Source organism: Pelodiscus sinensis, chromosome 14 (assembly GCF_049634645.1).
Source record: "Pelodiscus sinensis isolate JC-2024 chromosome 14, ASM4963464v1, whole genome shotgun sequence".
Classification (NCBI taxonomy): Eukaryota; Metazoa; Chordata; order Testudines; family Trionychidae; genus Pelodiscus; species Pelodiscus sinensis.
The window spans coordinates 43,413,858-43,429,466 of NC_134724.1; the positions used below are offsets into that span (position 1 = coordinate 43,413,858).

Below are 15,609 nucleotides of genomic sequence, written 5' to 3' on the forward strand. Positions count from 1 at the left end.
TACCAGCATTCCTAACTGCATGGCTGAGTTTAAACTGAGTTAATAGTACAGGCTATACGTAGTTACCATGGTTGTCAGTGGAATGATACCAAGCTCTCAAGAACAGTGAGATTCTTGCAGAAATGTCTCCATTCTATTCCCTGGCACTATCATGGTAACTTTCCTGTCTTGCACATTAACTCTAACCTGCCTACGGTTTCTAGGGTTGCCAGGTGTCCGGTATTGACCCTGACAGTCTGGTATTTTCGCCTCCTGTCCGTTAAAAAAATTCAGAAAATACTGGACACCTAAAATGTCCGGTATTTTTCTGATTTTTTTTTTCCAGGCCAGGAGGTGAAAAGCCCGGGTGTTTATCAGGTTCCACAGGGGAGCTGTCTGGCCTGGAACAAGAAGACAATGGCAGATGGCAGCCTGTTAGGACCAAAAAGCCTGTTATTTTTTGTTTGTTTGGTGTTTTGGTTTTTTGCTTAATTCTCAGGGTCCTTTTTTTTTTTTTTTCTCAACAACTGGGCTCCCCCTCTTTTTTTTTTTTTTCCAACATAATTTTTTCCCCGGTGTCTTTTTTTGGGAGGGGAGGGGGGGATGTTCGATATTTTTGGTTAAACCATCTGGCAACCCTAACGGTTTCATTGTAACTCAGAGAAGAGTCAAGGTTTGGCGGGTGGCTCCAGCAACCCTGGTTTTATGCGTAACCATAGCTAGAGATGTCTAATAAAACAAAGATGAATCTGTACTGACTGGGCATGGCCAGTCATCCTGCTGCGACATGGAAGGGATTTTTTTCAGGGTAGGCAGAATTGCAGGAAGATTTGTGGGCCTTTCACTTGCCTCTTGGCAACCTGGAAGTCTTATTCCTGGGTTCATAGAGCAAAGCTGTGCAGTGGGTCAAGGTTCATCTGTGTGGACTGCAGTTGAGCAAAGGTTGAACTGAGATAGTTGGAGGGCTGCCTAGGCACTGGCATAGTATAGGGAAGGGTGAACGTCTATATTTGGTGCCGCTTTAAGGCTCTCCTCCTCTCAGTTCTACATGCAGTTGGGAAGACAAGGAGTCTGGCATCCAGGCCGTGTGTCTCAGTAGGGTGATGTGGTGAGGAGGGGTAGGTTAAATTCCCATCCACTTTAAAAATAAATATATGAAATTGTATCTGAGGCCATTGTAGCCTGCTGAATATCCACAGGGGAATGGCACTGGCAGTAGCTATGATGTGTGGTTCACCCAGATCAGTGAATGGTTTAAGTTTAAATACATGTGATCCTGCATACACAACCTGAGAACTTGTCTCTGGGTCTACATCAACTTTTAATTCTGCCATCTGAATTAGGAAGATCTACATCTACCTGCTCAGGAGCCTGGGGGGCAATGAAGCATGCTTTTTTGCAAACCGATATCAGATAACAGTGGGACCAGGTTGTTTTCTCAAGGTATTAAGATGGTTAGCTCTAAAGAAGTTGATCATCCAAGTTATATTCAGGGTTGGAACTACAGGGACAGATGGACAAAATCCCTTTTATGTCTTAAATCTACTTGTTGAAAGCAGACAGGCTATGTCTAGACTGCAAGCCTCTTTCGAAAGAGGCTCTTTCGAAAGATACTTTCGAAAGAGCGTGTCTAGACTGCACGCGGAATTTCGAAAAAGCAAGCCGCTTTTTTGAAAGAAAGCACCCAGTGAGTCTGGATGCTCTCTTTCTAAAAAGCCTGTTTGCTTTCAAGAACGCCTTCTTTTGAAAGAACACTTTCGAAAGAAGGCGTTCTTCCTCGTGGAATTAGGTTTACCACTGTCGAAAGAAAAGCCGCATTCTTTCGATTTAATTTCGAAAGAATGCGGCTGCAGTCTAGACGCAGGTGAAGTTTTTTCGAAAAAAGGCTACTTTTTTCGAAAAACCCCCTGAGTCTGGACACAACCACAGGGAAAAGTTTTTCTATTTTGCATAGAGCACAGTCATTTTTAAGATGTGACACGTAACATTATCCCACACCCCCTTAGTCTGTGGAACAGAAGAATGGACCAGCAAAAACACCCAAATGCAGAAATCCAGATAAGGAAATAGATTTCCCCTTCTCTTTCATATTCAATCCTAGTTTACAATAAAACAATAAGGGGACAAATCAGTGTGGACCAGTGAGGGCAGAATCTGTCCTATGTGATAAGGGACATTTTGAGACTGTCTGAATGTAATGAATATAAAAGGAAGCTGAACTGACTGAATATTAAAGCAGCTGTAGTGACTAATAGGTGTGAGTAGGTTGTAGCTGAGTGACATATCATCGTCTAATCATCACATTTTCCACTTAAAAGTATCTCAGCAAAACAGGAAAAATCATTTAAATTTTTTTGGGAGAGGGTTCTGCAGATACCTAGCAGATTGAGTAATTATTTTTCAAGAAAAAACCTTAGATTACACTTAGATTATATATTTTTCTGTTTCGTGGAAAGGTTATTTTGAAAGTATTGTGCTGTATGTTGAAAAATATTCATTTCCTGGCCCCCTCCAACTCATACTGAAAATTTCCCCGGTCGTGTTTCTCTTCCTTAATGTCCTCTCTTCTACAGAGGTCAGATTGCTCTGCTAGCATTTCACGATACACAGCTGATCAGCCAGCTAAGCAGAGGCTTCAGTGTGTTTCAAAATCTCTGCTTCTGAGTCTGTTCATCCCTTGTCCCACTCACCCTGCCATCTCCGAAAAGGTACCAGGAAGATGCGCAGAGGGGCTGGTTACATGCAGACAGCTGAATGTACATTCTGTCATAGAATGCTGAGCTTGTAAACCTCCTTTTTTTTTTTTTGTCTGAAATATTCAGTTATAAGCTGTTGGTCAAGTGGGAACAAAGGTTCTGTGACCCTTTAAAACAACAGAAGGTTCCCAGTGTTCCCAGAGAAATCTCAGATAGTGCCAGGTGGATGTTGTTACATTAGCAGGAGCATGGCCATGTGCTTCATTTAGCAAAGTGCTATTTCAGTGCAGCTTTGTCTCTGGGGGGACTGTAAAATCAATAGGAGACCTTGATTTATGCCAGGAATTTTCAGAGATGGCTCCATGATGCTGGTAATCCATCTTCATGTCCTGTGCTAACCCTGAAAGATCCCTTCATGCTCATGATCGGGAGCTTTGTCGTATGGTCGGGTACTCTTTGTCAGTGGTGGGGTGCTGCTTTGGTTGGGGTTTTTGTATAGAGGGTATTTTAGCATCATGCAATGTGGTCATTTTAAACTGCTCGTTTATTATTTTTGAAGATGGAACGGTATGTGGGGAAACTGATCAAGTACTGGAATGATGCCTCGCAATGAAACTGGAGCCAAACTTTTGCTGTCAAGTCAAGTCAAACTATAGTTTGCAAAGTCGGAACGAGGTCAAAGAATAATTTCCATTGTTTTTGTTTTATGTGCCTTTAACATAGTGTCACCTGAGTTCAGACAGCATCAGTACACTAATTTCCCTTCCTCTGCTGATGTGTGCAGTTCTGTAGCAAAAAATATCTTCCTTAAAGTGTGTGTGTACTCATGCATGCATATGCAGACACTGTGTGAGCACATGGACATATGCAAATGTCCTCTGTTAATTGTTCTAGCAGCTAAAAAACCTCCAGGAAAAATCTCTCTCTTCATGTTGCAGTCTTCTGTCAATATCTGAACTTTTTGCAGTTACATAAAAATTCAAAACAAGGCTTTTTAAAAAATTAATAAAACACTGCAGTTCTTTTACTATGAAAAAGTAAAATGTCTGGCATTGTATGTATATGGCTATATGCTATATGCTATAGTACAATTGGTGCCACAGGACTCCTCATTGTTTTTGCAGATACAGACTAACACTGCTACCTCCCTAATGCTATAATTTGGTTGGTGCTGTTGAGAAAAAATGTATTTTTTCCTCTGCTAGATAAAGCTAAATTACCGTAGGTGAACTGGAATTATTATAATAAGACAATATGTATTCAGCTTGAGACACTTTCTTCTGACATTTCCTTAGTATTTCCATCTCAGAAGGGCTATGTTTACACTGCCCCTGTCTTGTGGAAAAACATATGCAAATGAGGCTAAGCATGGAATATCGCCGTGGCTTGTTTGCATAATTAATGAGGCTCCATTTTTGCACAAGAGGCTTTTGTGCAAAAAGGAGCTGACTACATGGCTCCTTTTTGCACAAAAAACTCCTCTTGCGCAAGAGCCGTTCTTCCGGATAAAAACACAGAAGAATGGCTTATGTGCACAGGTGGCTTCCTGATCCACAGGACCTCGGTTTTATCTGGATACAACTTCAGCTTATTTGACCTCATCCAGTCTATTGACTGGCATCCAGTGTCACAGAGAAACAGAGTTCTGTGACACCGACCTCTAAATCAGTGGCTCCCAACCTTTTTTATGCTGTGGACTGGCAAACCCATTCACAAACTTTTGGCCATTCGGTAACATCCCCTTGCTCTCCACTGCCTGACACCCTTTGACCCCCATCCCCACAGTCCATGCCAACATCTCTTGCCCTGTGACCCCACCATGCCCTCAGTTAAAACTCCTTTGCCCCCACCCCACCCCCACACTCCCCCGAGCGAGGCTGCCCCTGCTATGGAGCGTGACCGTGGCCCTCCTCCTTTGCACCCCCGCCCTCCCCAACTGCTTCTTCCACCCCCATAGGTAGAGGTGGGAGCATGAGCCACAGCTGGCTGCCATTACTGAGGGGGAGGAGGGAAGCTACTCCTGCTGCCACCTCAGCGCTGCTGCCTGCAAAAGTAGCCATGCAGGTGGGGGAAGAGCTCTAGGGAGGCACCTCCTGCTCCGCTTCCTCCTGCCGTCACCTCAGCCCCAGCGCCGCTGATGGCAAAAGCAGCTGCACAGGCGGGGGGAGTGGCCATTGGTGGCACGCACGCTCCCTCCTCCTTTGCGCCCCCCCCCGCAGCATGTGGGGTGGAGGGGGCAGGGGGGGAGAGGCGGCTCCTGCCACTGACTCAGCCACCAAGGCTGCCACGAACAGCTGGCTTGAACTCCAACAGGCACTGTGGCCTTGCAGCCAGTGGTTGGTGGACGGGCACCGGCCCGCAGACTGGCGATTGGGCACCGCTGCTCTGAATCTCCTTACTACCTCTCCCAGCGGTTTCATGTAGATGTTAAACAGCACAGGGGACAAAACTGAACCTTGTGGGACCCCGTAGCACAGTTACTATGGGATGGAGCAGCAGCCCCCTTGCTCCGCCTTCTGAAAGTGTCCAGACAGGTAAGACCAGAACCATCTCAGAACAGTGCCTCTTGTACCCATCTCCTCCATGTGCTCCAGAAGGCTACCATGGTTGATGGTATTGAAAGCCGCTGAGAGGTCCAAGAGAATCAATAGGGACACACTCCCCTTGTCTGTCTCCTGGCATAGGTCGTCTACCAGGGCGACTAAGGCGGTTTTTGTTCCAAAACCAAGCCTGAAGCTAGACTGAAATGGATCTAGATAATCCGCTATTTAATTGTTTGTGTGATCAGGTTGTATATGAATAAGGACTTGAGGTTTTAGAAAGTGAGTTTTTCAAATATCATCTACTAAGCGAATTAAAATTATTTTAACATATGCATTGATTCATTTGTCAATTCTCCATTGTCTACAAGAACAGTACTTTAATATAATTTACCTGTAATGGTGATGATTTGAGAGAAGAGAATATAAAGAGCCACACAGAATGAAGTGTTTTCCCTTCAGCTGTATAGTATCACACATCTTTGATACTTGGATAAAGAGTTAATAGTAACAGTAGCAAAACCCAGTAATGCAATGTTCAGTTTCACATTAGTTGTTTTCAAAATAGCCATTAAAAGTTGGCATCTGAGTTTACTGATAATATTTAATTATTTGTTGGAGTGTTTTAATTTCTACTTTTCCAGCTGCAACAGGAGATTTTTTTAAGATGTGTAGGAACATCTTGTAATTAGTGGTACAAAGGAAAAGAGGATTACATGTCTTGATTCTTCTTGTTTGAAAATTCTGCATCATTTTTTCCCCTCTGGAATTTAAGCATTTAATGAAAGTAGTTTTGCAAAGTGAGCTTTTCATATAATAGTCAACAGTCAGACAGCTCAAGTAAAAAAGTTAATAAAATCCCATTTTCTTTTCAATAAATGGGATGCAGTGAAAATATTCCCTCTAAAGTTAAACAGAAGTGTGACTAGTTATACTGTGTTCTTATCTCTGTGAAAATACAATTTAAAGCTTTCTCCCAAAACATTTTCCTGCTGTATAAATGCTTGTACTTTAAGTTTCACACAGGTGTATAGTTTTCCATGTAGCCCCGCCTCTGTTTTTAGGGATTGATTCAAATCTCTGCCTTTTCCACCTTGTAAAAAAAACAAGCATGCAATTTTAAATTTGGATCTCTCCATGTCAAGAAAATCAAGAATTTTGTATTTTTATTAATTTATTTTAAAGATTTTCCCTGAAAAATATATAAAAATGCAAGTTATTTGACTTAAATCCTTTTGTTTATGGATTTGCAAATATTTTTAACTGAAAGCTGTTTCTGTCCATACAGCACAGCAGAGCTGTAGTAGCCTGTGAAGTGGCAGGTATTTCTGTAGCAATGTGTCTCTTCCCTTAAGTGCCCTTTAATTGATTGAAGGAAAGGCAACTGTTCCAATACTTTTTGTGTTATCTAGTTTACAGGGTAGACCAGATTGCAACCATTTCTGCAGCTTCTGAGAGCCAGATGCTAAGCAATGTGAGAACAGACAACTGAAAATAGTGTTGCTGTTGGAAACAATAAGAAAAGTGAGTGTTCGTGGCTACTCTTCCCCATACTCCATTTCTGGGATGTGTTAGTGAATATAGTGAGTGAGTGTGCAGGATTTGAAGAGACTTTTCCACCTGTATGTTTCAGGGTTCGAGGCAGGAAAGGTTTTTCGGTGACTGAAGAAGCTGCAGAGGCAGGGGCCCGAGGTTCTGTGTTTAATTCTGCTACTGGGTTGCTGTGTTACCTCAAGTAAGTCCATTTAAGTTATGTGCCTCAATTTACCCATATTGGAATGGACTTAATATCTATTGGGTGGAGGGTGGGGAGCTCCACTAACTGTAAAGTGTTGGTGCAGTCCTTTGGTGAAAGGACAAATAGTCTCCCTCATGCTAACGCTGAGTTAGCAGGCATAATACAAGGGGGTCACACTGGAGGGAAGGACTCCTTCCCCAAGTCAGAGAGTGGCATGACAACAGCCCTGATGCCACAGTTATTTCTGAACTTTGCTCTCATTCATGATTCACTGGCTTCACAGTTATTCCACCCCATCCCCTATCTTGTCCTTGCCTCCCACCCCACTCTGCAAAGTGCATGGGTAATATGGACAGGTGGAACCGAACCCGGCTCCTCAGTAGCTTAGTGTGTGAGCCCTGCAGTTTGCTGGTTAGTGCATAAGCCCTGCAGCTCAATGGCTATTAGCAAGGATGGGTAAGAATGGTGTCCCTAGCAATAGTTTCTCTGGAGGCGGGTGACGGGAGGGATCACGTGAGGATTACCTGTTGTGTTCCCTCCCTCTGGGACCTCTGGTTGGCTACTGTTGACAGACAAGATACTGGTCTAGATGGACCTTTGGTCTGACCCATTCTTATGAGCTAAAAGCCAAATGGTTCTCAGCTTAGGCTATAGAGGAGACTCCTTCTTTCTCTCTGTAAGTGGTCACTACATGGGACAGTGAACCACAGCCAGTATGTGTGTGGGTTACACCCCTGTGTGCAGAAACCATGGCAGCTGCACTGTGTCTGGGGATCTTTGTGAACGTGGAGATGGAGTTGAAATTGCTCTCATATATGGGAGCAAAGTACTGAGAGCTAGCTAATGAACTCACTGCTCCATATGATATTCTTTTTTACAAAGCTACCTCAGCACTGGTATTTGAACTTAAGTACAGCGTGTACTGTCTGGCAAGGTCCCAGGGCTGTGGATTTGTCTCCAGGCCTGGTTCTGAACTTGCCTGGGTTTGCCAGAATTTCAGAGCAAACTGTAAGGCCAAATTATTTCACTTGGTCTTTGAAGTAGGATTAAAGTATAGGCCAATGTCTGGGAGTGCTAGTATTTTTGTCTGGGAGTGCTAGTATTTTAGTATGTTACCCAGTTAGGTGGAAAGCATGAGTTGATTATATTGTGGTTTGATTTTATAATTTAAAACAATTGACAGAGTATACTTGGAGCAGTGATTCCCAAACTTGTTTGATTGCCCCTCTTCTTTGGTGCTGTAGTATTTTCTGCCTCTTCTTCCACACAAGAGCATACACGATTGTAATAGAAATCAACATCCAACTCTTACTAAATGCTAAAAGAAGTAAGGTATCGATGCAGAGTCAGTAGTCCACTGTCATCAGAGTAAAAGCAAAACTGATATGTTGGTTGATGATTACACTGCATAGTAGCAAATGGTTTAACATACAGATGGCAATGACTTTGCGTAATGCTATGCAAGCTTAACAGAAATCTGTCAGAATGCTCTGCATCATGTAGGGCAGGGGTGGGCAGTAAGGGTGTGTCTAGACTACCTAGTTTTGTCCACAAAACTATACCAGCGTCTACACTACCGCTGAGTTCTGTCGACATAACGTTGACAGAACTCAGCAGTTTTGTCGACGCTGGTATACCTCATTTTACGAGGCATAACACCTTCTGTCGACAGAACTCTGTCGACAGAAGGTGTTATTGCCTGTAACATTGCGTCCAGACTACGGAGTTCTGTCGACAAAGCAGCTTGCTTTGTCGACAGAACTCAATGTGTCTGGATGCTCTTTGTCGACGGAAGTTTTGTCGACAGTATCTGTCGACGGAAGTTTTGTCGACAAAACGCGGTAGTCTAGACGTACCCATAGTGACCTGTGGGCCAGATGCAGTACAGCCACTGGTAGCTCACATTAGTCAGAGGTCGCCATTCCCAGCCAATGGGAGCTGCGAGAAGCAGCGTGGATTGGGACGTTGCTTCCTGTAGCTTCTATTGGCTGGGAATGGCGATCCATGGCAAATGGGAGCTATGTGCGGCTGTACCCACGGATGTGCAGGTAAACAAAACATCTGTTGGCTGGACAGGGGCTAATTCTGGTGAATTATGTCTGGCCCGTGGTATGCTGATTGCCCACCCCGATCTAGGGTCAGTGCACAGGACCTAATATATCTGGAGGACCTGATATGTCTCGAGGAATTATCTTTGTGAGATATTCATTGCTGTGGACAAAATGTGTGGAGTACATTTCCCCCTAAATCTTCTCACACCTCTTCCCCTCAATACATTCCATTCCCTCCCCATAGGGCCTCTCCCTCTCCTCCAATTTGAGAACCTCTGACTTAGGCTATGTCTAGACTGCAAGCCTCTTTCGAAAGAGAGCGTCTAGACTGCACGGAGAAATTTCGAAAAAGCGGCTTGCTTTTTCCAAAGAAAGCATCCAGTGAGTCTGGATGCTCTCTTTCGAAGAAGCCCTATTTACATTGAAGAACGCCTTCTTTCGAAAGAGGAACTTTCGAAAGAAGGCGTTCTTCCTCGTAAATTGAGGTTTACCGCCATCGAAAGAAAAGCCGCGTTCTTTCGAATTAATTTTGAAAGAACGCGGCTTGAGTCTGGACGCAGGGGAAGTTTTTTCGGAAAAAGGCTACTTTTCCCGAAAAAACCCCTGAGTCTGGACACAGCCTTAGAGCCTGTGAATGGGCATATATGATTCTAAATCAAAATAAATAAATAGGTCCGGGGGTATTCTTAGACTCACTAAACTTCCTTGCTTCTGTTCTGACTCTTCATCTCGTTTCTTCCAGAACATAAGACTCTCGTACTAGGAATATGTTACTCTATGCAACATATATGCACTACATTCAAGCAGCCCCCAGATGTAATATATGTGCACCTTCTCTTTCTTCTCTTCTTCTCAGCATCAGGTCAATTTCACAGTGATGTACAGATTGAGGATAGGAGTTTGTTCAATTCAATCCATGCATACTGGGATGTCCTGACCTTAACTTTAGCTATTTCATTTACAGCGTTCCAAAAAAATAAATTGAGTTTGATTAATCCCTATTTAATCAGCTTGTTAATGTTACTTCACAGGAAGAGATCCTTATATCAGGAGTCTGGAATAGTTTCCCAGCTCTGAATGATAGAGGTGGGTGTTGTTATAATGGGTTTTGAGTTAAGGCAGGGGTGGGCAAAAAGGCCTCTGTGGGCTGCATCTGGCCTGCCAAGCGGGTGGATCTGGCCCGCAGAGGCCCTTCTGCTCCCTCGCCCCCAAGCCAATTAGGGCCTGGGAGTGGAGGAGCGTGCAAAGCTTCCTCCCGCCCTGCCAGGAGCACGTGGCGCTTTGAAGCACCGCGCGCTGCTTGCAGGGCGGGGGGGGGGGGAGAGCGGAGGAGGCTTCACATGCTTCCCCGCCCCCAGGCCAATCAGGACGTGGGGGCAGGGGAGGTGTGTGAAGCTTTCTTCGCCCTGTCCCGGCCTTACCCCGGCCTGCAAGTTGCCCTGATTGGCCTGGGGGTGGGGGAGCATGCCAAGCCTCTTCCAGGGCATGGGTGCCTAGTGGGAAGGGGAGCCCCGCCCCTTCCTGTTTAGGCCCCGCCTCTTCTGGGGTGGCCCATACTACTTCAAAAAATTTTAAAGTGACCCCCCCGAGCAAAAATTATTGCCCATCCCTGGGTTAATGAGCCAGCTTTCCATTGTGAAGTGCTTTGCTTTTTGCTCAGTTACTTCCAGTCTTTGTTTTCTCATGACAGCCTCTTACTGTCTTTGACATCACTGTACATTAATGGCAAATGGCAGTGCTAATGAATGGAAACAACAGATTTAGCCAAGTGGCTGCAGCTTTATTATAACTTCAAACAACAAAACAAGGTCCCACCTGCAGGGTGACACAAACCGATTGTAGTGAAAAGGAGTCTGCAACCACCTTCCCAAGCTGTTGCTGACCTTCCGGTTGCAGTATTCCAGCACAGACCAGCCTGATTGTCCAAGGGTTGACAAGACTGTGTTAATACATAGTCTAGCCAAGACTTGCAGCCTCATGCGAACTATTGCATAAAGAAACCCCAGGGCTTGCCCCAAGGTCTTGGTGATGGTCTGGCTTCACCCATAGAACTGTTGTTGGGCATTTAGTGCAGTGGATGAGGTACAGCACATGTTGTGATAGGCATATGAAGGATCTGTGGATCTTGTATTGTGGGAGATGTTGATCACTGTAGCAGTGAAGACCGACCTACTGACGGGGGCAGGGAGAGGTAAGGGGACGGTTGCCCTGGGACCTGGTGAGTCAAAGGGGCCTGGGGCTCCTAGCCGTGGTTTCTGCTACTGTGACAGCAACCGGGGCCATGGGCCCTTTAAATTGCTGCTGGAGCTCCACATCGTGTGCTCCAGGTGACTTTGAGGGCTGGGAGGGATGGCACATCATAGTCCATGGGGCACTGAAGGCTGAGGGCCCACGGAAGCTATTGCATCCTCTGAGTGGAGATGCATCTGCAGGTTTTGCAACTGCTGTTCTGGCAGGGTCTGGTGCCACTCCCAGGGTTTAAACTGATGTATCCTAATCTGGTGATGAACTTGAGGAGGTTGTTAAAAGGCCAATTGTGTGGGGTTCCACCTTACTTAATATTGAGAAATTGTTCGTGGCCTTAGGAGCCATAACAAGGTCCAACTGTATGTGAAATTTAAGCTGAATACCATAAAAACGTTAACAGTAAAATCTGTGTTGAATAGTCTCACTGTGGAAGCCCCATTACATTTTAACACTATGCATACTAAAGCATACTCACTCAGCCTGTTAAGGCGCAGAAACAATGCCGTGTTACTTTATTTGACCAGCCATGACTATCCAGTATACTTCAAATAGCGAATGTTGAATACAGGCAGATAATTTTTTGTCCATAAAGTTAAAAAAAAAAATCCATAACGATTTTTTTAAAAGTGAAAATGTCACCAAATCCTTTGCATAACAAATTTAAGACAGTCACAATCTGTTGATGCATGTGCCAAGAGCTGAAAGGGGCTAAATGTAATGGATAGGTTATTTAATTATGAAGATATGTGCTCAGCTTCACCATTGACGTGGAATGTACAATCCAACTCTGGCATGTACAGAAATTTGTATCTCCTTCAGATGTAAGGACAACTAGCTGGGGTGTCTGTTGGAGTTTTAGGTGCATGGCCCTGCATTCTCTGAAGAGATTACCAGAGGGGCCAGATCTCTGACAAGATGTCAAATACCCTACAAATCTCTGCAGTAGTCTGTACAACAAAGGACATCTTATAACCTATAATTTGGATTTATTATGTTATCTTCTAGGGTCCTTAAGTAATATCTAGGCTAAGGTGCCTAAGCGTTAACTCTTTTTTTCCCTTCCTGTTTTCTTCTTTTTTCTTGAATTTGCCAATAAGTGTTTTCTTTTAATCTAAACTGAACTGGGCTCTGACAGGCTTGCATTTGGTAAGCTATTTGCTAATGTTCCCAAAGGGGAAAAGGCTGTGAGTGGCACAGTGAGCTAATTTTAAAACAGCCTCAATACCAGTCAGAATTACAGCCTTCTTTCTATAGATCATCTTGCTCTTATGAAGAGCCTAGACAGAGAGGTAGAAATATTAGAAAAAAATTAGGCTTTTCCTGCCTCTCTTCTTGAGAGCTAACTGTGAACAAACCCCTAGAAATTAGCATCTGCCATTTGAGTAGCTTTGAAATGCTGAGCACAAAGTCCTCACAAAGGAAATAAGAAGTTAATTTGCTTTCTAGTTGACAACAATTAAGTGTAGCGAGCCAAAGAAGCCGACTAAAATTATGGACAGGCTAACAGCTTGCCTCCTGCCAGTGGCAACATAAAACTGATGGGTGAAATACTGATATGCCTCAAATGAATGTTGGTTTCTGCTGCCTGGGTTCTGTTTGCTAAGTTAGTAAAGCTCCCCTGTACTTCTGCAACTGCTGCAGCAGTGGATCTGTCGCTGCTGCTGCTCTGTTTGGTGTTTAGCTTTTTCAGCAGCATACTCCGTGGCAACCTTAGGGTATGATAACAAATGGGCTGATCCCACAAGAGGCAAGAGATTAAGTTGAAAAAATTCATAGCAATTGGCAAGGTAAGACCAGTGAACCAAATAATACAAGAATAGTAATGCTAATCCTCATCTCATGTAAACTTATTGTTGACCCATTGACTTCAAAGGGCTTCTCTGAGGATGAATCAGGGTTGCATAAGGAAGTTCCTGTCAGCAGGACTCTTGCCTTATTTGTTGCAGAAGCTGCAAAGTGTGTGGTGAATGAAGCAGGCAATTGAGGCAGGAAGAGAAAGGATGGCCTCATGGATAAAGCAGTTGAAGGCTGCCCTGGAGAATTAGATTCTATCCCTTCTTCTGCCACATAGGCCCTTCATGATGCAAGGCAAGTCCCTTAATCTGAAGTCTTCAATGATGACACTGGCTGTATGTTCGTCATTTTCTGGGACCTGACTGGAGACCATTGGGGTCTGATTTGCAGATGTGCTGAGCACTGACAACTGCAATTGCTATCCATGGGAACCATGCTGTGAACACACAAAGTGCTATATGATGCTACGTGCTCTGAAAAATTGTTTTTTAGGTGTCTGAAATTGGGCACCCAAAATAGTGGACAATTTGGCCCTTAGCCTCTCTTTCCTCAACTCCCCCTCTGTAAAATGGGGATAATGCCATACTTTTATCTCATGGATATTGTGAAGATAAATTAATTGATATTTGTGAAGCACTCAGTTATTATAGTGATAAGCCCTGGGATAGAATAATCCTTACTGCAGAGCAAGATTTGAATAGAATACAGTAAATAAGGCATGGGGACAGTTGCTGAACAATGAGTCAAAAAGAAAATATTGCCTAGCTGTTTTTTATGTTCTGTGTCTGAGGTTGGGACCCTAAGACTACATCATAATGCATATGCACAAAGGGACTGAATTCAGGTTGCAGAAAACCTAAATTCAGGAATTTCCTAATTTTTGAGTAGTGGCCTTTATTTAACATCCTATTAGTGTACTTTTGTGTGTGTGTAACTTTCATACAGTCTGTCAGTATAAGAATATGCGAACTATCAATGGATACACTATAGAATGTAGTCTGATCCTGTATCTGCCAAAATTGATGATCCAATGTTTTGATTAATATAAAGCCTTTCTATGTAGCCTTGCAGCTATGGAATCTCTAAGCTATTTGTTTAGAAATCTTTGTTTTTCATAAAGCGCTTTGCAACGTTTTCATGAAAGTGCCTTTCACCGTTTTGTTTTTGTTTTGCCTCTCATTAATGTTGGCAATGTTTTGTTGAGCATAAAATGGAAATTTTGTGCTTATACATATCCCGATGTCACACCATTGTATTGATGAAACAAGCTTATTGAGAGAGACATGTTCTTTTAATTCCAAACACTGATTTCCCCAATATTGTTCATGGTGATGGAAAGGAATTGACATGAAGACAGAGGTCCATACTGGAGCAACAAAGAAAGTTTTGATATAAAAGGGCAACCGTCTTGTTTGCGTCAACTAATTCCCTGAATACCATTTTTTTTATAAATTGGATGAGGTTGTCACATTGGAACCAAAACACAACGTAACAGGAGAAACGTGAACCCCCGACTGAGCTCTTTACTGTGTCCTTGGTTAAGGAAAGGTGAGGAGGTGCCATCTCTTATAGAATCAGAGCAAGGAAAAGTAGGAGAAAACAATACTAGCTTAAATGGAGTTTCAGCCTGCAGCAGTATCATATTAAAAGGTCAAGTGAAAGCTGCAGCTGGTTGTCTCTTCCGGATTTAAAGGGACCTCTACTAGGTGACTGTGTAGAGAGAGGCTCTTTTTAAAAGGGTAAACCCAGGACAGAAAGAGAAGCTGAAATTCCCAGCTTTTGAGAGGTCTCAATGAGGTATTTTGATATTTCTGTAGTCCTGTTGAATTAAGCACTGAAATAGATCTGCCCTTCTTTTGTTCTGCTATGGCATTGCTTGTTCATTACCAGAAACATCCAGATCTTTCTGGGTCATCAGTTGAATTTTGGGCTTGATCTGTCCTGCAATATAATCACAGGGTGAATGTTTTGAGTGAACTCACAGCTGCACAGGTTTCATAGACAGGCCAGGTGTATTTAGAATTAGTATAAGCAGGAGCATATACTAGACAATCTTTGATTATCATTGTAAATTCTATTAATAATTTCTCCAGTTGTAATAACTTGTAAGTGACAAATTATGCAAACTGATATTTTTACTATGAATAATTTCTGTGAAATTTGTCACCACTATGATTGACAGTAGTCTCTTTCTGAAATGCTTCAGTGCGTGAGACTACCTAATTTTTTAAAAAAAATTTTTTGTGGTAATTAACCAAATACAATATTTCAGAGTTCCGTGTACTATAATATTCAGAGAAACAATGGTTTGAGAATAGTCCTAAATCCCTAAATTTACAAGATACAGAAATCCATGAAAGATTAGTTAATTATAAAGGAAAGATTCTCAGAATCTCATACTATAGAATAGGGACTTGAATCCAGTAACTGCATAACTTGTATTTTAATTGAAGGGTTCCTCAACACGTATGTATTGTATCAGGATTGGAACTGGAGGGAGAAAGCCAAGGGGATACTATCCTTTGCAACAAGATATTAGAAGCAGCTGAAGAACCAGAATCTAC

At 43.2% G+C, this 15,609-nt stretch overlaps 1 protein-coding gene across 7 annotated transcripts in view; it reads left to right on the top strand.

Annotated features, from left to right (window-relative positions):
• OTUD7A (OTU deubiquitinase 7A) overlaps window positions 1-15,609 on the top strand; it is a 229,788-nt gene that overhangs the window by 53,543 nt on the left and 160,636 nt on the right. For 5 of the 7 annotated variants that reach the window (XM_075897702.1, XM_075897704.1, XM_075897705.1 and 2 more), the window contains 2 exons: window positions 6,628-6,739; window positions 6,849-6,950. The exons of 1 other annotated variant lie outside the window; for it this stretch is intronic. The gene's annotated coding sequence lies outside the window, so the exon portion shown is untranslated. Of the gene's footprint in view, window positions 1-6,627; window positions 6,740-6,848; window positions 6,951-13,197; window positions 13,340-15,609 lie in introns of all 7 variants that reach the window. One more of the 7 variants, XM_075897703.1, reaches the window with a different exon arrangement.